At 46.6% G+C, this 27,131-nt stretch overlaps 1 protein-coding gene across 8 annotated transcripts in view; it reads left to right on the top strand.

The window, feature by feature from the left end:
• Nucleotides 1–27,131, top strand: part of MAML1 (mastermind like transcriptional coactivator 1) — a 119,655-nt gene that overhangs the window by 63,608 nt on the left and 28,916 nt on the right. The window contains exon 1 of one of the 8 annotated variants that reach the window (XM_056517010.1): nt 24,672–24,798. The exons of the other annotated variants lie outside the window; for them this stretch is intronic. The gene's annotated coding sequence lies outside the window, so the exon portion shown is untranslated. Of the gene's footprint in view, nt 1–24,671; nt 24,799–27,131 lie in introns of those variants that run through there. 8 annotated transcript variants of the gene reach the window in all.

Here is a 27,131-nt window from a genome sequence, read left to right as displayed (position 1 = left end):
CATTGGCCCTTGTAATTAGTTGCAGAATTTTGGTATGCACCCTTAGACCAGGGTGCCTCCAGCTCTTGCAAATTTCCAACTTCTAGCAGCGTTGGCCCTTGTAATTACAGAATTTTGGTATGAACCCTTAGACCAGGGTTTCCCAACCAGGGTGCCTCCAGCTGTTGCAAATTTCCAACTTCCAGCAGCGTTGGCCCTTGTAATTAGTCGCAGAATTTTGGTATGAACCCTTAGACCAGGGATTCCCAACCAGGGCGCCTCCAGCTGTTGCAAATTTCCAACTTCCAACAGCATTGGCCCTTGTAATTAGTTGCAGAATTTTGGTATGCACCCTTAGACCAGGGTGCCTCCAGCTGTTGCAAATTTCCAACTTACAGCAGCATTTGCCCTTGTAATTGGTTGCAGAATTTTGGTTTGAACCCTTAGACCAGTGTTTCCCAACCAGGGTGCCTCCAGCTGTTGCCAAACTACAATTCCCAGCATGCCCGGACAGCCGTCGGCTGTCCGGGCATGCTGGGAATTGTAGTTTGGCAACAGCTGGAGGCACCCTGGTTGGGTAACACAGCATATACCGGTTGGGAATTGCTTATATTGGCTACTGAGATGCCGCATTTTCCAAAATAATCAGATCCTTCTTAGTAAAACCCAGAGTTCCGGTCCAGTCCATGTATGTGGGCACCATCTGCACGCGTTGTACCAGTTTTTATAACCGAGGTCCAACCTGTTCCCTGTAAATTGCTCGTCCTTATGCAACTAGTAGTTGAGTACACGATTGTTTGGTTATTCTGCCTGAGAGGGAAGGTTCATAGTGTTCTACGCCGGCTCTGCCTGAAATATAAGCAATTGTTCTGAGTCACTGTGCTTCAAAGCCACATAATCCCCTGAACACCAGCGCGGCTGCTTTGTGTCCAGCTTTTGTAAAGGTTACCGCGAAGAGGAATATGTTCGCTTTCACCTCGCCTTGTCTTGTTTTCAAACCAAACGAGTCGCCGATAGATCGTTCGCTTTGTCTCTAAGCCGGCCTGCTGGGAGTTGTAGTTTCACAGCCCACAGGTTGGAGACTGCTGACCCACGCACTGTAGCAAAGGCCAAGTTACCCATCTAAAACTGTGGAGTTGCCCTTTTTGTTACATACAATTCTAGGAAGCTTTCCTGGAAGTTTTCCTTGTTAAAGGGGTACTCCGGTGGGAAACTTATTATTATTATTTTTTTTTTAAATCAACTGGTGCCAGAAAGTTAAACAGATTTGTAAATTAGTTCTATAAAAAAAATAAAAAAATAAAATCTTAATCCTTCCAGTACGTATTAGCTGCTGAATACTACAGAGGAAATTCTTTTCTTTTTGCAACACAGAGCTCTCTGCTGACATCACGAGCACAGTGCTCTCTGCTGACACCTCTATCCATTTTTGGAACTGTCCAGAGTAGGAGAAAATCCTCATAGCAAACATATGCTGCTCTGGACAGTTCCTAAAATGGACAGAGATGTCAGCAGAGAGCACTGTGTTCCAAAAAGAAAATAATTTCCTCTGTAGTATTCAGCAGCTAATAAGTACTGGAAGGATTAAGATTTTTTTAATAGAAGTAATTTACAAATCTGTTTAACTTTCTGGCACCAGTTGATTTAAAGAAAAAAAAAAAAAAAAAAGTTTTCCACCAGAGTACCCCTTTAAGGGGAATCACACGTGACGTGACATTTTTGGCTGCTACAGATTTGACCCCAGCAAGTCTGCATCCCACATCTAACTTTACGTGCAAGGGCCAATTCACACAGCCGGAAAAATTCTGCTTGGAAATTTCAATGCAGCAGCCCCCCCATTGTTTTCAAATAGGCTTCTGCTTCTCCTGCACACGGTGGAAAATTCTGCCTCAGAAATTGAAATCCCAGACTCTGCTGAAAGACTGGACATGTTCATTATTTCAGTGGAAGCCACTCGGACATGCATTGCAGTCTATGGAGACAATGGCGCATGTCTGGGCAGGCTTGGTGCTGAGTCGGCGCTACCATGCCGCACACTGAATGTCTGCCCAAAACTTTCAGGTGGCTTTTTTGCCGTGTGATTGTTCCTTTTAGCACTATGGAATTTACAAGGTAAGAAATTCTGCTCTGACGTTCCGGTGCAGCAGCCTCACATTGTCTTCAATGAGATTCTGCTGCACAGGATTTTCAGGGCAGAAAATTTTGCCACGGAAATTCTAATTCTCGACTCACTGTGTAGACATTACTTATCCTGTACTGATCCTGAGTTATATCCTGTATTATACTCCAGAGCTGTACTCACTATTCTGCTGGTGAGGTCACAGTGTACATACATTACATTACTTATCCTGTACTGATCCTGAGTTATATCCTGTATTATACTCCAGAGCTGTACTCACTATTCTGCTGGTGAGGTCACTGTGTACATACATTATATTACTTATAACTCAGGATCAGTACAGGATAAGTAATGTAATGTATGTACACAGTGATCTCACCAGCAGAATAGTGAGTACAGCTGTGGAGTATAATACAGGATATAACTCAGGATCAGTACAGGATATCCTGTATTATACTCCACAGCTGTACTCACTATTCTGCTGGTGAGATCACTGTGTACATACATCACATTACTGATCCTGAGTTATATCCTGTATTATCCTCCAGAGCTGTACTCACTATTCTGCTGGTGCGGTCACTGTGTACATACATTACATTACTTATCCTGTACTGATCCTGAGTTATCCTGTATTATACTCCAGAGCTGTACTCACTATTCTGCTGGTGGGGTCACTGTGTACATACATTACATTACTTATCCTGTACTGATCCTGAGTTATATCCTGTATTATCCTCCAGAGCTGTACTCACTATTCTGCTGGTGCGGTCACTGTGTACATACATTACATTACTTATCCTGTACTGATCCTGAGTTATATCCTGTATTATCCTCCAGAGCTGTACTCACTATTCTGCTGGTGCGGTCACTGTGTACATACATTACATTACTTATCCTGTACTGATCCTGAGTTATATCCTGTATTATACTCCAGAGCTGTACTCACTATTCTGCTGGTGAGGTCAGTGTACATACATACATTACATTACTTATCCTGTACTGATCCTGAGTTATATCATGTATTATACTCCAGAGCTGTACTCACTATTCTGCTGGTGAGGTCACTGTGTACATACATTACTTATCATGTACTGATCCTGAGTTATATCCTGTATTATACTCCAGAGCTGTACTCACTATTCTGCTGGTGAGGTCACTGTGTACATACATTACATTACTTATCCTGTACTGATCCTGAGTTATATCATGTATTATACTCCAGAGCTGTACTCACTATTCTGCTGGTGAGGTCACTGTGTATATACATTACATTACTTATCCTGTACTGATCCTGAGTTATATCATGTATTATACTCCAGAGCTGTACTCACTATTCTGCTGGTGAGGTCACTGTGTACATACATCACATTACTTATCCTGTACTGATCCTGAGTTATATCCTGTATTATACTCCGGAGCTGTACTCACTATTCTGCTGGTGAGATCCCTGTGTACATACGTTACATTACTTATCCTGTACTGATCCTGAGTTATATCCTGTATTATACTCCGGAGCTGTACTCACTATTCTGCTGGTGAGATCCCTGTGTACATACGTTACATTACTTATCCTGTACTGATCCTGAGTTATATCCTGTATTATACTCCAGAGCTGTACTCACTATTCTGCTGGTAAGGTCACTGTGTACATACATTACTGATCCTGAGTCATTCCCTGTATTATACTCCAGAGCTGTACTCACTATTCTGCTGGTGGATTCCCTGTGTACATACATTACTGATCCTGAGTCATTCCCTGTATTATACTCCAGAGCTGTACTCACTATTCTGCTGGTGGATTCCCTGTGTACATACATTACTGATCCTGAGTCATTCCCTGTATTATACTCCAGAGCTGTACTCACTATTCTGCTGGTGGATTCCCTGTGTACATACATTACTGATCCTGAGTCATTCCCTGTATTATACTCCGGAGCTGTACTGAGGGAAGAGTGACCATGTTAATCGTATCGTTGGGAATCTGTGCGCACTCCATTGCAGTCAGTGGTGACAATGAATGTCCAGCAGCCGCTGCAGATGGAATCTCTGCCCGGAATAGAAGACCTGAGTTTTTCCAGTGCATTTGCTGCAGCCAAATCCGTGGTAGAATCTCTCTTCCGGGGTAAAGAATCTGGCTGTACGATGACTCTACAGAACAGTTTACTGTGTGTCCTTAACAATGAAGGTCTTTGTTGGTTGGGTTACTACAGGTTATCAGCGCTCCTTTGCTTAGCATTGTAGAAGCAGGCTCGGCCTGTGCTTGGCTAAATACTATGGATATAGTCACACATGCAAGATCGGCTGCAGAATATTCCAGCGAATGGACGATCAATGGGGTTTGTAGAAAAACCTGCACGTTATGTAGAAACAACCGCACTCAATGCACAGAATGGATTGTGTTTAGCTCCTTGCTTGAATATAACCAAAGCGAAAACTCCTACAATCTACATGTTCCACCTCTGTCTTCATTGAACGTGTGTGTAGGCCAGTGTTTCCCAACCAGGGTGCCTCCAGGTGTTGCAAAACTACAACTCCCAGCATGCCTGGACAGCCTTTGGCTGTCCAGGCATGCTGGGAGTTGTAGTTTTGCAACACCTGGAGGCACCCTGGTTGGGAAACACTGGTGTAGGCATTGATGCAGCGGTTTTAAATTTATGAATAAAGCCATAATATTCAAATTTAATAAAAAAAAAAAAAAAAATTATATATATATATGGCCACATGTTACTTATATGTCACCAACAAACATAGGATAGGTGATTTAACCCTTACTCACCCCCATTTGCCAGGGGCAGGGTTTATGTTTAAAGTCCCATTCAAGTCTATGGGAAATATATGTTACTGCATAACTTCCAAACGGATAATACTTGGTCACATGTTACTTATTTGTCCACTTAAAATCTAGGATAGTTAATTTAACCCTTAACTACCCCCTAACTATTTGTGAGGGTCAGGGTTTTTGTTTAAAGTCCCATGCAAATCAGTGGGAAATGTATGTTCCCACATAACTTCCGTACGGCTGGAGATATTTCAATAATACCAGGTACACACATTACTTATGTCAAATAAAAAGATATGATGGTTAAATTAATTAACCCTTACCTGCACCCTTATATAAAAGATGGGTATTTGTTTCAAGTCCCATGCGAGTATATGGGACTTCCAGTACTTTACTCCACAAGCTCTGCTCTGCATCTCCTGGTGAATGTGTCAGTCCGGCTTGCAAGCCCCACCCCTTATGTTTTCTACCCTTTTTGTGCATCGGTCTGGCTTGCAAATCACGCCCAGTCCCACAAAGCCACATTCCCTTCTATTTACAGCTTACAATACCTTCATCACAAATCGGTCGGGATAGGAGGTCAAAAGCTTCCTCCTCTGTTGATTTTCCTCCCCAAAAAGGATTAAGAAGGAAAAACCGGGCAACGCCGGGTACTTAGCTAGTATTATTCTTAATATTCAAATTTATGAATAAAACCAAATTTATTCATAAATTTATGAATAAAACCTTTGACTGTTCTTTAAAAAAGTAAAATAAAATAAATGTCACATTGTAAACTTGATCTGATCTGCATGTTTTGGAGGTGCTGAACAGAGTAATATATAAATTCGGTGGAAAATATTTAGATGAACCTGTAATTTATTGATGTTAACTTCTGCTTTATTCTACTTTGTGTTCTGCATTTGTTTTATCTGCACTTTTATACAGAGAAGACTCAGTCACTGATTAGGACCGCCCACTGGACTCCTAAGTCCAGAACGAGCAGATATTTAAATCAATAAATTGTACCTTCGGCTAAATCTTTTTACACAAAACTATGTATCAATCTGTCAAGCTCAGGCTATGTTCACACAGCAGAATGTCTGCCCAGAAATGTCTCTTCTGCTGGCGCTAGGAAATGTGCTGTCTATATAGACGGCAATGCATTTTTGAACAGATTCCGTAGAAAGAATTGCCATGTTAATTCTTTCTGCGGAGAGTGGAAATTTCGCCTTGTGCACAGTGCGGCAGAATCCCATTACAAACAATGGGACTCTGCTGCAACAGAATTTCTGGGCAGAATTTTTCTGCCGGATTCTGCTTGGAAATTCCGCCGTGTGAACATGGCTTAACCTATTTTTTTTTTATTTCAATTGACGGGCTCTCCTACTGACAATTAAATGTTGTTGCATTTTCGATGCACGCAGTACCTCCTAGGACAGTGGTCTTCAACCTGCGGACCTCCAGATGCTGCAAAACTACAACTCCCAGCATGCCCGGACAGCCGTTGGCTGTCCTGGCATGCTGGGAGTTGTAGTTTTGCAACATCTGGAGGTCCACAGGTTGGAGACCACTGTCCTAGAACATAACATGTCCCATAGCAAGGTGTAGTTTTTCTCCAATGTCTATTGTTTATGCACCCTATATAGATGGCAAGATGTGCAAAAATGTTCAGCCAAAGAGTGACTACCGTATTTTTTGCCGTATAAGACGCACTTTTTCTTCCCCAAAACGGGGGGGGGGGGGGGGGAGTTGGTGCGTCTCTTATACGGCAAATACACATTAAAACCCTGTCCTATCGCGGCGGTCCCTGCGGCCATCAACGGCAGGACCCGCGGCTTATATAGAACATCACCGATCGCGGTGATGCCCTGCATTAACCCTTCAGACGCGGCGAGCACTAACCCGGCTGCTCAGTCGGGCTGTTCGGGACCGCAGCAGTGAAATCGCGGCATCCCGAACAGCTTACAGGACACCGGGGGGACCTTACCTGCCTCCTCGGTGTCTGCTCTGTGCCGGGATCCCCTGCATGGCCGGCGCTCTCCTTTGTCGTCGTCGCGCACGCCGTCCCGTCATCCAATAGGAGCGGCGTGCGTGACGGCGTGCGTAGTGACGTGATGGCGGTGACTGAGAGCGAGGATACCAGGCAGCAGAGACGTTCCGGAGCAACGGGGATGCGGCGACAGCGACGGAGGGCGACATCCAGGGCAGCGGTGGCGGGTCCGGCGCGGCGGGGACACTCGAGTATTACCTCCTATACCAGTGGTCTTCAACCTGCGGACCTCCAGATGTTGCAAAACTACAACTCCCAGCATACCCGGACAGCCAACGGCTGTCCGGGCATGCTGGGAGTTGTAGTTTTGCAACATCTGGAGGTCCGCAGGTTGAAGATCACTGTTCTATACTTTACATTGTATTTGTGTCAGAATCTTTTTTTTTTTTTTCTTCTAGATTTTCATCCTTTTAAAATTGGGTGCGTCTTATATGACGAAAAATTCGGTACTTATTTCTGGTTGATTCAGGTTGGGTTAGAGTCTCTCTCTAAAACAGTGTATCCCAACCAGCGCGCCTTCAGCTGTTGCAAAAGTGCTGTCCGGGCATGCTGGGAGTTTTACAAACGCTGGTTGGGAAACACTTCTCTAAAAGTTCACTTCCTGGGGCTATATAATGGGTGCTTGTTTAACCCTTTCTGGTAGATGCCCCCACCCGCTGCCTGTAGGTATCTTTTGAGTTTGTACTAGGCGAAGTGTGATCACATTTATGCCACGGCAATGTTTGCTGAGCCACTTTAATGTTATTGACATTTGTCAGGTTTCTGCACAAGCTGTTCTCGGGAAGAGACGGAAGAGGAGCTGCTCCTCGCTCCTTTTTGTCTTTTCTGGCCGCCATCATTTTAAGGGGTCATTCACACGGAGCAGGTTTGTGACACTATTTTGCTCCGTTTTTTCCTATCCATAGAAGTCAATAGGTAGGAAAATACCCTGGTGGTTTTGCTTCCCATTGACTTTAATGGGTAGGAAAATCCGCAGCAAATATGCAGCGTGGCACATGTGACCCTACCCTAAAATGTATGTTCACACTGAGGACTTGGAGAGGGATTTACTCGAGTAATTCCGTTCGCTTATTCCTGTCAAATACAGTCAGCAGTGAAAAACCCAAAAGAGTTCAATTGTATTCCCGCTCCTCAGTTCACTCTGAGGAATTTCTGCAAGCGGAATCCCGCCGCTGAATTCCGCTCCGCATGAAGAATGAAAATGTTCGTTCTTCATGTGGAATCTGCGTCTTTGTCCCATTTGAAATTAATATATATATATTTTTTTCAGGCCAGCGCCATTCTGGAAATTCTAATTGGTGATTGTCATCCAGCAAAAAAACAAACAAACAAAAAAAAAAAAGGTTTCCTCTATATTTCGTGTGGGGGAAAAAATGGAAATTCTGCAGCGGAATTTTTAAAGCGAGAATTCCTTGCCAATTACTCAGCGTGAACATATGTGCAGTAACCTGCTCAGGATTTGAAGCCGCAGATTTCACGTTAACTAAATGACTAATCACAGCTACAAATCTGCAGCTTCAAATCCTGCGCATCAAGTATGTGCAGGATACTGTATTTGTGATTACACCTAGAGATGAGCGAATTTACAGTAAATTCGATTCGTCACAAACTTCTCGGCTCGACAGTTGATGACTTATCCTGCATAAATTAGTTCAGCTTTCAGGTGCTCCCGTGGGCTGGAAAAGGTGGATACAGTCCTAGGAGACTCTTTCCTAGGACTGTATCCACCTTTTCCAGCCCACCGGAGCACCGGAAAGCTGAACTAATTTATGCAGGATGTCATCAACTGCCAAGCCGAGAAGTTTGTGACGAATCGAATTTACTGTAAATTCGCTCATCTCTAATTACACCCCTACCTTATCGCAACCAATAATCGCCCCGTACTCCCTATGACTTTTAAATATGCCAACATGCCTTACCATGTTGACTTGTAGTCTTTACTATTGTAGTTATGGGGTTATATCGAGTACGCAAAAGAAAGTAAGCGCCAGCCTGGTAAATTTTCGAAGCTGTAATAAAAGGGGGGTGGCTGTAAATTTATGATCCAAGGAATAAGGCTGAGAATTTTGCACCAGGTCAGGCCGCAGCACCGCCCCTTTAAATGCGTGTTTACGACTTTAAGGAATGTCCGTGAGTCACTACATAAACAGCTTCTCATGTTCCCTGAATTAGATTGTCCGTGTGCATAGGGCAGGGGGGGGTTCTATGGTGAATCAGCAGGTGCCTGGCATGATGCTACCCTCCCCTAGTGCCCTCCTTGGGCAGTTCATACCAGAACATAGGGTTTTGGCGAATCTCATTCACTGTTTCCCAACCAGGATGCCTCCAGCTCTTGCAAAACTAAAACTCCCAGCATGCCCGGACAGCCGAAGTTTTGCAACAGCTGGAGCCGCCCTAGTTAAGAATCACTGGTCTATTGCAGATTGTGTAGCCCTAGCCTAAATTATCAATACTGTTTGTTGCCAATAGCAACCAGTTAGAGCTCTGCTTTTATCTCCTAAACTGCAGTGGTAAAGTGAAAGCTGTGCTGTGGTTGGTTGCTAGGGGCAGCAAGCTGTTGGTTGCTAAGCGAAACAAGTGTGTTTTGTTGGCACCAGAGTTTAAAAACTTTACTTTGTATACAACATGCATTTCGTACATTACATTTACACACAAGGCTTTGTTTACATTGGGGCAAAAAAACGAGTAAAATCTGTGTAGACTTCACGGGTATGTTAGTCAGACAGGTAAAGCGCCATGACAGACGCCGTACAGCGTATCCACCTGGGGGATCTCCTGCGCACATGCTGAATGGTGTAAACAGCCTTCGGGCCTGTTCACACAGCTAAGGATTTGTATTTACTTTGACGCGCAAATCATGACAGTTTTTGCATTGAAATCTGTGCTTTTGCATTAAAAACACAACTCCTCTTCTGCACATTTCTCCATTCATTTTCTGTTAAACCAGCATATAAATCTGGATGTGCATTACACCACATACACTACCAGCACACCGCACACATGCAACGCAGCACTCAGCACACATGCAACGCAGCACACCGCACACATGGAACGCAACACACAGCACACATGCAACGCAGCACACCGCACACATGCAACACACCCAGCACACATGCAACACACCCAGCACACATGCAACACACACCGCACACATGCAACACACACCGCACACATGCAACGCACACATGCAACACACGCCGCACACATGCAACGCAGCACACCGCACACATGCAACGCAGCACACCGCGCACATGCAACGCAGCACACCGCACACATGCAACACAGCACACCGCACACATGCAACGCAGCACACAGCACACATGCAGCACACACCCAGCACACATGCAACAGACACCGCACACATGCAACAGACACCACACACATGCAACACACACCGCACACACATGCAACACACACCGCACACACATGCAACACACACCGCACACATGCAACACACACACCGCACACACCACGCACACACACCACGCACATGCAACACACACACCGCACACATGCAACACACACACACACCGCACACACCACGCACACACACCACGCACACACACCGCGCACATGCAACACACACCGCGCACATGCAACACACACCGCGCAACACACGCCGCACACACGCAACACACGCCGCGCAACACACGCCGCACACACGCAACACACGCCGCGCAACACACGCCGCGCAACACACGCCGCACACCACGCAACACACACCGCACACACGCAACACACACGCAACACACGCAACACACACACACGCAACACACGCAACACACACACACGCAACACACACACACGCAACACACACGCACCGCACACACGCGACACGCACGTATCCCACATGAGGAGGCAAGATGAGTCCTCACCGACGGTCTCCAATGCTGTAATCCTCCACCTTATTCAGCAGTGTCTTGAAACCAGGGTGCCTCCAGCTGTTGCAAAACTAAAACTTCCAGAATGCTGGATGCTGTAGTTTCACAACAGCTGGGACAAACTGGTTGGGACATACGGTTGTACCCTTTCATGTCTGCGGCATGATATCCAGGGTCAGGGCCTGTCAACCTCCTCCCTGATATTCAGGGGACCTTCAGCTGCCACCCATACCACTATTTCCCTGTGACCCTGGCACCCTATGGGGGAGTGACAGCAGGGCAGGCAGCTGTAGCCCGTGCCCCTCTTGCCGTGCAGTTGGAATTGTGCCACCAGTGCTGTGAATTCATGACTGCATTTGCAAATTCTGTGCTTTGGCCTCCATTTTGGTCGCCATCTGAAGCCCTGTAGGGTAAATGCTAAAACATCTGGTCGGTGCAGTAAGTGTAAATGCACCTAATAGGTTGCACACCCAACCTGAGAAACCAGCATGCATATTCCAAAGGACGTGAGAACTAATCATAGCCATCCATTACATTTATTAGGTGTCTGCTCCAATCCATTTCTACTGATGGTTTTGCTTGTAGGAAGCCTATACATCACAGCTAGTGCAGAGATACTGGGAATGTACTTATCTGGTGTCTGATGGTGCAAACAAGATAAAGCAGACCCCCAACCCCCTCCCCTCTACATAGTACTGGGATATTAGCACATCATTAGATCTTCTCTGCAGGAGGCCTATTGTGTATGTCGGTGAACCTGCTCGTAGGTAACACACTCGTCTCTGCTGTGTAACCTCTTTCTCAAGTAGATTTGACTTTTATTTTCTTCCTTCTTTTACATGACCAGGGTTTGTGAACCTAGATGCAATCTGTTAGATCGGTGTCACACTTTTGCTCGTTGTCTCGGCCTCGGTGGCATGTTTGGTCCTTTGTCTCGGTCTAGCGGTTAAAAGGGAGCACTTGTATATTGAAATTCTAGTCACCAGGCAGACTGAAGCATACAATGCTGGCACTTCTGTCTGTGGCGGGGGTCCAGGATTACTGTATAAGGAGGTAGTTACCATTTATTATCGAAATAAAGGGGGGGGGGGCCCTCTGTCTGAAGCCCACTCAGGCTTCATTGTCTGGGATTGCCTGTACCCCTAATCCTAGCACTGCATGTCTGGGGTTCAACTCCCCCCTATTCCCCCACTGCAAGTTTGGGCTCCACTATACCAACAATTGTTACTGCGTGTCTGGGGTTTATCCAACCCCCAGTCACTGTAACCACCATCTCCCTCACTGTGTGTCTTGAGTTCACACTTATGCCCTCACTGCATGTTTTGGGGTCACCCTACCCCCCCAGTTCCCTCTTTGTGTGTATGCGTTTCATCCTATCCCATACACTTACATTGCATATCTGGGGTTCAACCTATCTCCGCTGCCCTCTGCTTGTCTGGGGATTATCGTACTCCCAACCCTCTTGCTGTATCTTGGGTCCAATGCAGCTCTACAAGTTCCTTGCTTTTCTGAAGTTGTGCTATCAACTCCCTCACTGTGTCTGGGGTCCACCATAGCCCCAATCCCTTACTATGGACCTGAGATTCACCCTATTCCCAGTCTCCCCCCCCCCCCCCCCCCCTCTCACTTTGTCTGGGGTCCACCATAGCCCCAATCCCTTACTATGGACCTGAGATTCACCCTACTCCCAGTCTCCCCCCCCCCCCCCCCTCACTGTGTCTGGGGTCCACCATAGCCCCAATCCCTTACTATGGACCTGAGATTCACCCTACTCCCAGTCCCCCCCCCCCCCCCTCACTGTGTCTGGGGTCCACCATAGCCCCAATCCCTTACTAAGGACCTGAGATTCACCCTACTCCCAGCCCCCCCTCACTGTGTCTGGGGCCCACCATAGCCCCAATCCCTTACTACGCACCTGAGATTCACCCTACTCCCAGTCCCCCCCCCCTTACTGTGTCTGGGGTCCACCATAGTCCCAATCCCTTACTACGCACCTGAGATTCACCCTACTCCCAGTCCCCCCCCCCCCCTCTTCACTGTGTCTGGGGTCCACCATAGTCCCAATCACATACTACGCACCTGAGCTTTACCCTACTCCCAGTCCCCCCTCACTGTGTCTGGGGTCCACCATATCCCAATCCCTTACTACGGACCTGAGATTCGCCCTACTCCCAGTCTCCCCCCCCCCCCCCCCCCCACCCTTTCACTGTGTCTGGGGTCCACCATAGCCCCAATCCCTTACTACGCAACTGAGATGCACCCTCACGTCTTGTCTGTGGTTCACCGTACCACCAATCCCATTGGGGTGTGTGTCTGTGTGGTTGACCCAACTTCCAACCTTCTCACTACATATCTGGGTTTCACCATAATCTCAACACCTTCCTTGCATGTCTTGAGTCCTCCATACCCCCAATCCCTCACTGCGTATCTGAGGTCCACCCTACCCCCAATCCCCCTCACTGTGGGTTCACCTACACCCTCACTGCTTGTCACCAATCCCAAAGAGGGGTTGTAGTGAGTGCCAAAGAAAACCACCTTCTAGATCCCAGAAATAAGGACTGTCCAATAGTCATTGATCGAGCCAAGCATATAGCAGATAGATTTCCTTTTTTTGTATTTTATTTTTTTTATACAGTTTATGTGCATACTTTAGACTTATTTCTCAGCTTTTGTTGACAATCTAGGATTTATGGCTGAGAGGGTTTTTTTTTTTTTTTTTAAATGTAAAGTTCAAGGCAAAGAAACCTGGCACCATTTTATCAGTAGCTACGCCCTCTCAGAGCTTGCCAGGAAACAGATCTTTAATTCAGCCTAGTTCCAGACTCACCGGCAGTGCGAGTACAGTGCCACAGTGCGTGACAAGGCTGTGTGCGAAGTCAGACGTCACCGGCAGAGAGTCATCACGGCGGGCCGGCCGTCCTAGTCATGCACACAAAGCTGTTGCTTTATGGAGGTCGAAAAAAAAAAAAAAAAAAAACAATTGAGAACAATCCCTGAGATCTTAGAGGAGACGATGCATGCAGCGAGAAGGGGCAGGCTGGGGCGGGTGTGACGGGGCGGACAGGCGTCGCTGTGGTCAACAAGGCTGCAGAGTCGCGAGTCTTACCGATCCATAGAAGTCACACACGACAGTGGTCTCCAAATTGTCAACCTCCGGCTGTTGCAAAAGTACAACTCCCAGCATGCCCGGACAGCCGTTGGCTGTCCGGGCATGCTGGGAGTTGTACTTTTGCAACTGCTGGAGGTCCACAGTTTGAAGACCGCTGTTAGAACTTCATAGTGACCTTCTGAATCTGAGCCCGTTGGTCACTAGGTATTTGGATAACTCTTATACACAATAGGAATCCCATCAAGTATTCCTGGGAGGCCCGGGGGTCTAGTGTTTGCAGTAGTAGTAGGCCCCCGCATAAACTGACTTGACTGTAACCAGATCCGGAGGTCCACTGCAAACGCCCCGAGGACACCTGTTGAGCAATGGGACATTTCCCTTGAGATAACGCTGGAAGTTTGGAAGAGATTACGCACAGGAAAGCTGAGAATGGTATTGTTCACAACCTTAATAACGTCCTAGGCTCCAGGAGTAGTGGATGCAGTGATCTGTAGTAAAGTCTCCGACTAAGGCCATGTTCACACGGTGAAAAACGTACAGAATGTCTGGCCGGAAGACACGGGCGGACCATAGATGGCAAATCATTTCTGTGCGGATTTCGCAAAAAAGAATGAACATGTTCATTCTGTCGGCGGTAAACGGAATAGGAATTATCACGACGGAAACATCTGCCGCAGAATTTCCGCCCTGTGCACTGTGTGTGTGTGTGAGTGTGTGTGTGTATTTATGTATAGATATAGAAAGTTATATGTGTGTGTGTGTGCATATATTAGAGATGAGCGAACTTACATTAAATTCGATTCGTCACGAACTTCTCGGCTCGGCAGTTGATGACTTATCCTGCATAAATTAGTTTTAGCTTTCCGGTGCTCCCGTGGGCTGGAAAAGGTGGATACAGTCCTAGGAAAGAGTCTCCTAGGACTGTATCCACCTTTTCCAGCCCACCGGAGCACCTGAAGGCTGAGCCGAGAAGTTCGTGACGAGTCGAATTTACTGTAAATTCGCTCATCTCTAATATATATTTCTAATGCTGTAGGATTCGAAGTACCCATTTGCACGTATTTGAGTACACACCAGCATGACATACTGCCATTGAAAATAATGGGAAGCATGTTGCGTATGTGTATTTTGGTGCTTAAAGGGATACTCGGCCCCTAGGTATCTTCTCCCTAGCTAAGGATATGGGATAAGATTAGAGATGAGCGAACGTACAGTAAATTCGATTCGTCACGGACTTCCCGGCTCGGCAGTTGATGACTTTTCTTGCATAAATTAGTTCAGCTTTCCGGTGCTCCCGTGGGCTGGAAAAGGTGGATACAGTCCTAGGAGAATCTTTCCTAGGACTGTATCCACCTTTTCCAGCCCACCGGAGCACCGGAAAGCTGAACTAATTTACGCAGGATAAGACAACTGCCGAGCCGAGAAGTTCGTGACGAATCGAATTTACTTTAAGCTCGCTCATCTCTAGATAAGATGTCTCATTGCCGGGGGTCCCCCTGCTGGGACCCCCTGCGATCTCCAGGCCGGCACCTTGGTGTTCTGAACATTTATGTTGAGAATGTTGGCTTCGGGTGGCCATGTTCTTAACTTCATGCCATGCCCCCTCCATTCATCTGTATCAGTGTGGGTGTGACAGCTGTGGCAGAGCAGCGGGGTACCCCTTTAATATGTCCTAATACACTTGCGTAAATGGAACTTTTTACCATACTGGACAACATAAATGTAACTTTATTACTGATCCCTGTTGGCTGCATTCATAATACAACACTCAGCAGCTCTGTGGGCCTAAAGGTCCACACGGCAACCAAAACATTTTCCCCCATTCTGTAAGGCTGGGTTGACACTTGTCTAATATGATGCATTTTTTATGACCGTGAACTTGTGGCCCTAATAATAAGACAAATGGCAGCCTATTAATAATTGCTAGCTGAGTACCCAGCACTGCCCGGTTTTTCCTACCATGTCCTTGTGGGGGAGGAAAAGCAACCAAGGAGGAAGCTTTTGTCCCCCATATCCCATCCCCCGGTAGGGATGCATTGTGGTAATGATATTGTAAGCTGAAAATAAAAGGGGTGTGGCTTAAACTGTGGGCGTGTCTTTGTGAGATGGGACATGGCATGAGGGGAGGGTGTGGCCGGACTGATGCACTCACTCCACAAGCTCCGCTCTGCTTCTCCTGATAAGGCACCAAAAAGTCCTATCAACCCCCTCCTTCACATATGGGGGCAGGTTATATTTTAAGTGGACATATAAGTAACATGTGACCAAGTATTATCGAAATATCTCCAGCCGTTTGGAAGTTATGCAGTAACATAAATTTCCCATAGACTTGTATGGGACTTTAAACAAAAAACCCGACCCTGGCAAATGGGGGTGGGTAAGGGTTAAATCACCTATCCTATGTTTGTTGTTGACATATAAGTAACATGTGTGCCAAGTTTCATGTTAATATCTTTAGCCGTTTGGAAGTGATGCTGGAATATATATACATACATGCACAGTCGCGCACATACTCGCGCACATACTCTTACTCGCGCACATACTCTTACTCGCGCACATACTCTTACTCGCGCACATACTCTTACTCGCGCACATACTCTTACTCGCGCACATACTCTTACTCGCGCACATACTCTTACTCGCGCACATACTCTTACTCGCGCACATACTCTTACTCGCGCACATACTCTTACTCGCGCACATACTCTTACTCGCGCACATACTCTTACTCGCGCACATACTCTTACTCGCGCACATACTCTTACTCGCGCACATACTCTTACTCGCGCACATACTCTTACTCGCGCACATACTCTTACTCGCGCACATACTCTTACTCGCGCACATACTCTTACTCGCGCACATACTCTTACTCGCGCACATACTCTTACTCGCGCACATACTCTTACTCGCGCACATACTCTTACTCGCGCACATACTCTTACTCGCGCACATACTCTTACTCGCGCACATACTCTTACTCGCGCACATACTCTTACTCGCGCACATACTCTTACTCGCGCACATACTCTTACTCGCGCACATACTCTTACTCGCGCACATACTCTTACTCGCGCACATACTCTTACTCGCGCACATACTCTTACTCGCGCACATACTCTTACTCGCGCACATACTCTTACTCGCGCACATACTCTTACTCGCGCACATACTCTTACTCGCGCACATACTCTTACTCGCGCACATACTCTTACTCGCGCACATACTCTTACTCGCGCACATACTCTTACTCGCGCACATACTCTTACTCGCGCACATACTCTTACTCGCGCACATACTCTTACTCGCGCACATACTCTTACTCGCGCACATACTCTTACTCGCGCACATACTCTTACTCGCGCACATACTCTTACTCGCGCACATACTCTTACTCGCGCACATACTCTTACTCGCGCACATACTCTTACTCGCGCACATACTCTTACTCGCGCACATACTCTTACTCGCGCACATACTCTTACTCGCGCACATACTCTTACTCGCGCACATACTCTTACTCGCGCACATACTCTTACTCGCGCACATACTCTTACTCGCGCACATACTCTTACTCGCGCACATACTCTTACTCGCGCACATACTCTTACTCGCGCACATACTCTTACTCGCGCACATACTCTTACTCGCGCACATACTCTCACATTGAGTTTAATAAATATATAGATAGGACATACTCCATGACATGTCATTGTTTTACAGAGGAGAATGTGTTTTAAGGTCGGGGCCTACAATACATTGGGTGATACAGTTATTGAGGTTTACATTGCTTCAGAATCCTCCAGGCCTGCTCAGCATGGAGCTTGTATGTCTGCGCGGTGTTCCTGTGCTCTTCCTATGGGTTCTCTAGTTTCCTCCGCACTCCCAAGGCTTATTGGTAGGTTAGGTGACTTGGCTTTCCATGAAATAGTCTGTGTTTATAGGTAAGGAAATGCAACTGTAAACTCTCCTGCACTTTGTTTCAATGGATGCCGTCTGTATAAATAACTAGGTATCTATCCGTTTACGTCAAACATTGATATAAACTGTGCCCCGTGTGTCACTGGAATCTGCAATGTGTATATTACGTGAAATGTGTTTTCCAGTATAGCACTTTCTTCTATGGCTCTGGTCCGTCTTACAAGACAAGTTCAGCTGTAGAAAGTTTGTCTGCATTCAGTGACACTATATCATTAAAGGGGTACTCCGTCCCTAGACATCTTCTCCCCTGCCCAAAGGATAGGGGAAACCCCTGCAATCTCTGTGCAGCACCCAGCGTTCATTTAGAACACTGGGTGGCGGCAGCAGGGGTCGTAATGTCACGGCCACGCCCCCTCGTGACATGTCACACCTCACCCCCTCAATGCAAGTCTATGGGAGGGGGCGTGGCGGTTGCCACGCCCCCTCCCATAGACTTGCATTGAGGGGGCGTGGTGTGTAATGTCACGAGGGGCATGGTCATGACATCACGACCCCCGCCCACGACACCCTGCGTATTAAACTAAAATGTTCCGAGCGATGGGGCAGCGGAGTACCCCTTTTTAACCATAGGACTGTACCGCGCTATAGAACACTGCATACATGTAATGGTACTGTGGTTTTCATAGGCCGAACACGTATTTTATTTCTTGATAACATTAACCACCTAGCAAAACAAAAAATAAAATAGTAAAACAAACCAGCTCTTACCCCTCCGTCTGGTAGGGGTCTGCACAAACTACCAGGAGCACTGACCAATAGGTAGATTCAACAATAAGGGAAAAAGTACTTCAGCACGGCTCCAAGTAAAAAATCCATCTTCTCTATTAAATGAATCCATATAAAAAATATATACAATGCACACAACCTGAAAACACAGCGGGTCTGGCCTGACGTGTTTCGGTCTTTCAGACCTTAATCATAGACATGTGTCAATTGATTATAAAACTGACCTATTCATATAGAAGATATATTGGAAAAAAGGAACTTTTAAAAAAATATATATATTTATTTTTGCCAAAACTGTTATACCACTGTTAGGGTGCGCTCACACGCTATTTGGTTTTTTCCGCAAGCCCCATTGAAGTCACTAGGGACTGCAGCAGATTTTCCGCAGCGTAAATTCTGCCGCGGAAAATCTTCTACGCACAGCCGAGAAGAGCCCGCCCACTTCAAATACCCAGCGGAAAACCCGCAAGAACAAATAGCGTGTGAATGCACCCTTACAGTGAGACTTACAAGTGGTCGGCCATATGCGACAGCCAATGCTGCATGATTTTTTTTTTTATTTGCAAACTCACGTGGCACTTGCTGGTCACATGCAGAATTTCTAACCTTGTATTGTATAGTTATTTTTCCAAGAACAGCGCCACACCTGTCCATGGGCTATGTCTGGTATTGCAGATTTGCACCATTGAAGGCCTGAGCTGCAATACTGCATGCAACCTAAAGACAGGTGTGGAGCTATTTTGGGAAAAATTACTCCACCTCTCTATCGTCATTAGTGTATGAGAAAACCTGCAAACCTTATTCAGATGTTGCCCTCTTTCGGCTTTGGATTTGGCAACCTAGTGCTGCAAAGTGTACACTGAACCTCAGCCCTGTTCATTCTATGAAGAAAGCATATGCCATGTGTTGTGCCCTTAGTGCCGGTCTTCTGCCGGGGCTCATGTTGGTACATGCTGCCCGGTATCTCTCGGCAGTGATGTCATCGTCTTACACCAACTTTGTGAATGGAAATTGGTCTTGTGTGAGTAGTGATTTCCATGGGCTGTAACTCTGTATTCCATTTTGCCTGTTGCGACATTAGTTTTTATTAAATTTTTTTCCCCCTTTACCCATAAAACACGACAGTCTCTTTGTACAAGTCTTGTGCATTCAGAGACACCAGGCAATAGAGAGCATTGAGTAGACCAAGCCTTGGCTGCAGGAATGCATTGTTTCGTGTTTGCGTGGGTGGGGGAGAAGCAGATTTCACTGAGCAGAACAATTTGTTTGAAGAGTGAACCATCCTGCTGGGCTCCAGGCCCACCCACCTCATACACCAGGAGGCCTTAAGGGGTTAACGGGCAGATCTGTGCTCCCCTCCCCAGTGTCGTCTAAAAAAGCACATTCTGCGTTGGAGAGAGATCCAAGATAGGAGTATACGGTTACTTTATTCCCAGATTACTCCTAACATCCGTAGTGGGAAGCTGCTAAACCAGTGTCACCTAATCGCTATCCAGCTTTCTGCGAACCCTGCTCACATGGCTGCCGGCCTTCTGGGGCCTCTGCCGCATACATGTGCGCAATGTTTGTAGGCTTATTGATCATTAGTCAGTTCACTATTTTTATAGAAAGCGCAGGGTTTTCCTTTTTTTATTTTTTTTTCTTCCTGAAATTGAAATCCTGACCACCTAGAAGCATGATGATAAAAAGAAATAGTGGCCATAGTAGTGGTAGTCTTCTGTCACTCCTTCCCTGGTAGATGAAAGAAAAGGGAAATTCTCTCCTATTTTACCTACTTTATTCGTCTGTCTAAAAGAGAGATGGATCGAAGTCGTTACTACATTTTGGCACGTGCCAATGCTAGCATTAGAAAGCCTGCTCTTCATGGGCTTATGCTGTAAAATTTAGAGCGTATATATGGCACTACTATCAGCTTTAAAGGGTAATTCGTCCCTAGGCATCTTATCCCCTATCCAAAGCATTGGGGATAAGATGTCTGATTGCTGGGGTCCCGCAGCTGGGGACCCCCGCAATCTCTGCTGCGGCACCCCATTTTGCTCCATGCCGGATGACTGGCAATACAGGGCGGACGCTCATGACGTCAGTCAGGCCCCCTCAATGCAAGTTTTGTAAAGGGGATAATAGGTCTACGGGCGGAGTACCCCTTTAAAGGACAACTGCAGCGGTATGACACTTATCCCCTATCCACAGGATAGGTGATAAGTGTTTGATTGTGGGGGGTCCGACCGCTGGGACCCTAACGGGGCGCCGCCATTAGGGCTCCTCCCCGTCCCCATTCAGTTCTATGGGGGAGACATAGAGATGTATGGAGGAGGCGTGCCGGCTGCAACGTCATGCTGCGGCTGGCACGCCCCCTGCACGGGACAGCCGCGACCCCGTACAGGAGATCACAGGGGGTCCCAGCGGTCGGACCCACCACGATCAACACTTATCCCCTATCCTGTGCAGATGTCCTTTAAGTATGTGCCCCCCTTCTCTCCTCAACCTGTGGCTCTCCACCTATTGTAAAACTACAACTTCCATTTTGCCCTGACAGTCTATGGCTGAGCTGAGCAGCGGAGTACCCCTTTAATGAAATGGCATTAGGAGGACACAGGAACCCCCTATTTGTAATCATAGATGAGGAGTATCTTTACTGGTATAGCATGAAGTTTACTCCATCCTTATATTTGGCTGTTCTCTGGGTGCCCTTAGTCACAGACTGCATTTTAGCTTTCACCCCTAACGGCTTATGTCCAACTGTGAAAAGCTACTTTTACTCTTCTTTTGCCATAGGCCCCCCAGTCATACGACATAGGCCAAGTGTCCTTTTGGCCTCCATCAGGCTAGAAGAAGTCAGTACTTTTTTGTTGTGTGGAATAGTGCAGCAGACTGCAGTTACATGGGTGATGGTGGCGCCCTTGAGTTATACATCGGAAGTCCTGCTAACGCACCATAGCTTCCACAGTGCTCCCTTCCCTGGTACCCCCAAACCAGCAAGGTTCTGAAATATATATATAAAGGGAACCGAGCCTAACATGATACATGTCAGAGGCTCCATCATATTTGAAGAGAATAGTGCAGCAGTTATTCCCATCAAATTGAATGATCCCGTGATGGAAGTCTATGGTATATATCAGTCAATGGATCTGACACTGTATTTAGCTTTTTGAGCTGAACAGTAAGATTGACTTGTAGTGTAAATTGAAGCTGTAATTAAACCAATACAAGATACGTAGGGCAAATAAAACTCCGCATTGGAAGTAGGTTTCTATTCTTTTAAGTTACTTTTTTTCCCCTCCCGATTTCCATGCTGGAGTGGACTTTGTGAAACGCTTTTTAGGGCTGCAATGATTAATCGATATTATCGATTAAAATTAATAATGGAAATCTTTTTAGACGATTAATCAGTAGTTAAGGGGGTATTTTCCCTGCCTTTTAGCCCCTTGTCTGCCCCTCCATCTCCCCTTACCCTCCAGTGCTTTTTTTTTTTGAAGATGCAGCAAGCTTGCGCCATCTTTGGCCCACCTGCAGCACTGAGATCGGGGCCTAGAGTGCTGTCCGGAAGGTGGTAACAATAAGCCTCCGGTCCTGACATCGCGGGAGCCCCCCTGTCCGACCAGAAGCTGACAGATCTTCCTGGTGCAGGAGGACGGCCATCACTAAGGTCTGTCATCTGCTCCTTCTCCCCTGGAGCGAGGCTCATAGATTAACCATTCAGGTGCTGTCCCCTCTCTTTTTCCCCCTGTTAACTCTTCACAATGTGGTCCCCACTTTTTCTCGCATTCCTGTTAATCCTTCCCTGGTCCCCTAATCCTGTTTTGGGTTTTTATCTGACTAACCAATAATCTAATTAATTTGAGAAATAATCGTTAGTTGCAGCTACATGTTTTCCACCTCCCCTTTGAAAAACTGAGCAGAAATCTCAGCACACCCAGGACTTCTGTCCATACAGTATTGATATAGCCCATCCATGGACACCGGTAAAGTGTACCCGTCAGATCCAACAACATTTTTTTTTTTAAATATCACTCAGTACCTAATCCTGACCATCTATTTTTTGTGTCTAGCACCTTTATTTATTTCACATTTAATTTAGCTCACTAGTCTGAATTCCTCTCAAAGGAAAGGGGCGTGGCCTCACTGCAGGTCTCCGCCCCCCCCCCCCCCCCCCCCCTCAATATGCTGTCTGCTCGCATCTCCCCTAGCATTAGCAAAACTACAACTCCCAGCTTGTCCTCGCTGACAGTAATGGGACACAAGCTGATAGTGGGAGGATTTTTCCTGCACTCACAGCTGTCAATCAAGGAAGTGTGTCCATGACATAGGTGATGATGCACGGACACAGCAGGACTAGTATGTGTCAAAGCAGGCAGGGGGGACAGTTGTTTGACTGGCTTTTTCAGTATGAAATACAGAAAATTTTCAAATGAAAGCAATTGCAAAACCTATTGGTTATATATGCTTTACAACATATCAAAAGTTTTTATATCTGACAGTGTCCATTTAAAGGATCTAATCATAAACCATGTCTGCATCTGTCAGGATACACTTTGTGCCACTTATTAGAAACGTTTTATCGTACACAGAAGCCTTTCTCGAGTTGTGTAAATAGTAGTCCTAAATACCATATGGGTGTGTATAAATGGATGACATGGGACTGATGCAAGGATTACACCCATATTGTCTGTAAACGGAAGTGCAAAAATGGTGATCGTATATACCTGATCATACATTGATTTCCCCGCCAATGAATTAACCATAGAGTAAAGAGTATTTCAAGAATTAAAATAATGTTTCTGCTTTTGCCAATACACTGTGCAGGGAGTCTTTATAAATGTCATAGATGCTTCCGGGATGGGGTGGCTAAAAGTCTTCTGCTTATCACCCATTATTTAATACCATGGATATAAGGCCGTGGCTGCACAAGTGTCAGCTGAAACATCACCTTTGGTATCTTTGTTGGCACAATAAAAAGTGTAATTCTGGACAGATGCCGGCAACTCCGGGTATGGCACCTCTCCTTGTACCAGGCTCCTAGTTGTCAATGACTTGGACAACATGATGTACAACTCCATACTCCATTAGTAAATTTCCAAATTCTGATGGATTTTTAAAAGCTAGGTGAAGGGATCTGGTATCTTGTTGGGCAGCTCGGTTACCACCACCGATTGGAGAAACACTCAACAGCAACCAAAGTAGGGATCGACCGATATCGATTTTTAGGGCCGATACCTACAATCTGTGACCTTTCAGGCCGATAGCCGATAACTTATACCTATATTCCGGTAGAAGTTATTGGCTATTTCGCAGAAGCCGCTGCAGATCAATGATTTAAAGCGGGCGCTTTAAATCAATGAACTGCAGCAGCTTTTGCGGGGCCAGAGACCGCCACCACCCGCTTCTCTCCCCCTGCCTGTCCTGGGGTCCTCCCTAGTCCAACCACCACTGCTGCCCCATTGCCTCCCCCGGGGATGGGGGAGGCAATGGGGCAGTGGTGCCGGCGGTGGTCTCTGGTCGAGGAGGCAGGGCGGGGCATTATCGGCATATCGGCAAGGTAAGGCATGTCCAAAATCGTGAATATAGGCCGTTTATATCGGTCGATCCCTAAATCAAAGTATAAGAAATATATAAATCTTTATTAATAGTACATAATATAAAACGTATTAAAAGTGTGGGCACAGTAGACATCGCTGGACAGAATACAGGAAGTGTAGACTAAACACTTGTACAAAGATAGAGCACGTATATGAATAGGATATACAAGTATGGACGGAATCAATCAGGATGTTTGAGAGGCAAAAAAACCATGAAGAATACAAGCTAACCAATACACCACCTCCACTTACCCCAATGTATGTTTTGCTCCACTGCGCTTCGTCAGGGGGCGGGACGCCCCCTGACGAAGCGCAATAGAGCGAAACATACATTCAAATGTGGCGGATTAGGCTGCACATATGCACAATGCAGAAGGTAAATCCACAGCATGCTCTGATCTCTGTTGATTTCTATGGGACATTAGGGGAGAGAACTGTCTGCCAAACAAACATTCGAAGGACTGCTTATTGAAAGTGGACGGCCACCTTTAGTATCCACGTTGCGTGACCCAGAAAAACTCAGTGGTGTCTTTATATGTCATCCTATCCATCTGCTCTATAACATGATACTGAACGTCCGTGCGAGCCGAAGGAGTCGAGCTACAGCAGCTAAGCGGTGAGTGCTGGTACACGTTTCTTTGTGTTGATTTGGAATATGACTTTGGGTTTTCTGGTTCCCTAGACTCGCAGGCGGAAGGACCTTGGTCTCCCGCAGTGACACTGTATTGATCAGCATCCCATAGTCAGTCACCTGTTATGACTATCTAGGTCGCTGACCACAATAGCGCCATTTTCAGCCCTCCAGTAGTTTTAGAACATTGAGTCTGTTTTACCTGAAGTGTTTCTTTAGGGGGTATGTGACCAAATAACTGTTAGGTGGAATAAGCGAATACAGTGGTTCCCTATTAATCCTCTCCACTTTAGACCCACCTTTACTGCAACCACGGTATTCACCTATTCCACCGAACCTACTTATCACTATGGTCACATACAGTGGTTGCGGTAAAGGTGGTCTCCTAGTGATCCCTCCACCTTTATCTGGAACTACAACTGTTGCTGCCTTTGGTTTTCGGTCCATAGAATTTGTTGCATTCTGCTAATGTACCATCTTGTAATAATTACACATTACGATCTTATAATGTAGGAAGCCGCTCAAGGCCCCCCCCCCCCCCAACAGCCTTATCCTAGACTCTGAAATAGTTTGCAAGGACAAGCTGTGCGTGTGGAGGGTAGGGGGGGAGCGCTGCCGGTGCAGATGTTCACTCCCCCTTCCTTCCCCCCAGTGTGTTGCACATTTCTCTTCTGACCTCTTTTACCACTAGAATGACCAGCTGGCCTGCGGCAGAGCCCCCACCGGCAGCGGCGGGGTTAATGTGGGCCTCCGTTGCTAAAGCAACAGCTCAGCATTCTTCAGAGCCCCACAGACAAAAGAGAGCATTAAGGCTTAGTGTCATTCATGTTGGAACAAATAGCATGTAGCTGCAGCCCGCCTGTGTGTTCCTGCCCGTTTCCACTGATACCGAAACAAAACAACGCACATATTGGTATTTGTGTCCAAGAGGCTGGAAAAGTGGGCATGGGCGCGCATGTGCTGCCGCTACTACCGGATGCTCACACCGAGGTAGCGGCAGGCTAGCCAGCAAGTTGTGATACATGGGAGGCAGGGTTCACACAATGTTTTTGCTATACAGTTCACGTATACGTTTTCAATTTGAAAACCGTACAGAACCGTATTGAAAACCGTATCCATTGACTCTCCATTGAAAACCGTATCCATTGACTCTCTATTGAAAACCGTATGCCAAAAGATGCATCAGGTTGTGTCCGTTTTGCATCCTGTACGTTTTTGTCAGTTTTTTTTTTTCCCCGTACCATGGTTTTTGGTCCGGATGAAAAACCTTATTGAAACATGGTTTTGTTTTTTTTCTTTCCATTTTTTTTTTTAAATGTGAACCGTACGTGCATACGGTTCTATCCGGTTTGCACTAGGGATCGACCGATTATCGGTATGGCCGATATTATCGGCCGATAATCACGATTTGGGGCATTATCGGTATCAGCAATTAGCTTGCCGATAAGCCGATAATGCCCCGCCTCCACCGCGACCGCCGCCCTCCCCCTGACCCGCCGCACCGCGCCCCCTCCGACCCACCGCACCGCGTCACACCCACCACCGTAGTGCTGGGCGGTATACTGGTATGGATTTTTGCCCATACCGCTATACCGGTCGGGCCCCTCCCCCACCCTCCGAGTCAGTAAAAAAAATTAAACTTACCCGTAATGGGGGTGGTCCGGGCCATCCATCCTTCCTGTAGTGTCCGGCGGCATTACAGGTGGAGGGTGAACCGGTCCGGGCTGTCATTCTCCGGGGGTCCTCTTCTCCACTCCGGGCAGGCTCCGGCCTAGTACGCTGCATAGACGCCGCTACGCCGTGACGTCAGGTGCGTCGCTGCGCACGGGAGAAGGACAGCCCGGACCGGTTCACCCTCCACCCGGAATGCCGCCGGACATTACAGGAAGGAAGGATGGCCCAGACCACCCTGACAGGTAGGGGGAGAGAAGCGGGTGGCGGCGGCGGCCTATGGCACAGCAAAAGCCACTGCAGTGCATTGATTTAAAGCGTCCGCTTTAAATCAATGATCTGCAGCGGTGTCGCGGGGGGATAAATAGCCGATAACTTATACCGGAATATCAGTATAAGTTATCGGCTATCGGTCCTAACCTCCACCGATTATCGGTATCGGCCCTAAAAAAATATCTGTTGATCCCTAGTTTGCACCATACGGTTTTTGACTTTGCACAATTTTTGGGGGGGAATTTCAATCAAACAAGTGAAACTTTATTCATAAGGGAATGGAAAGTTAATAACGTATACTTTTTTACTTAAAAAACGGATGCATCTGGAGACATCATTTTTTTCAAAACGTATACGGATGAAAATTTGTACCC

Source organism: Hyla sarda, chromosome 4, assembly GCF_029499605.1.
Source record: "Hyla sarda isolate aHylSar1 chromosome 4, aHylSar1.hap1, whole genome shotgun sequence".
Lineage (NCBI taxonomy): Eukaryota > Metazoa > Chordata > Amphibia > Anura > Hylidae > Hyla > Hyla sarda.
The sequence above is the reverse complement of the archived record's forward strand: the minus strand, read 5'-3'. Positions and strand labels throughout refer to the sequence as shown.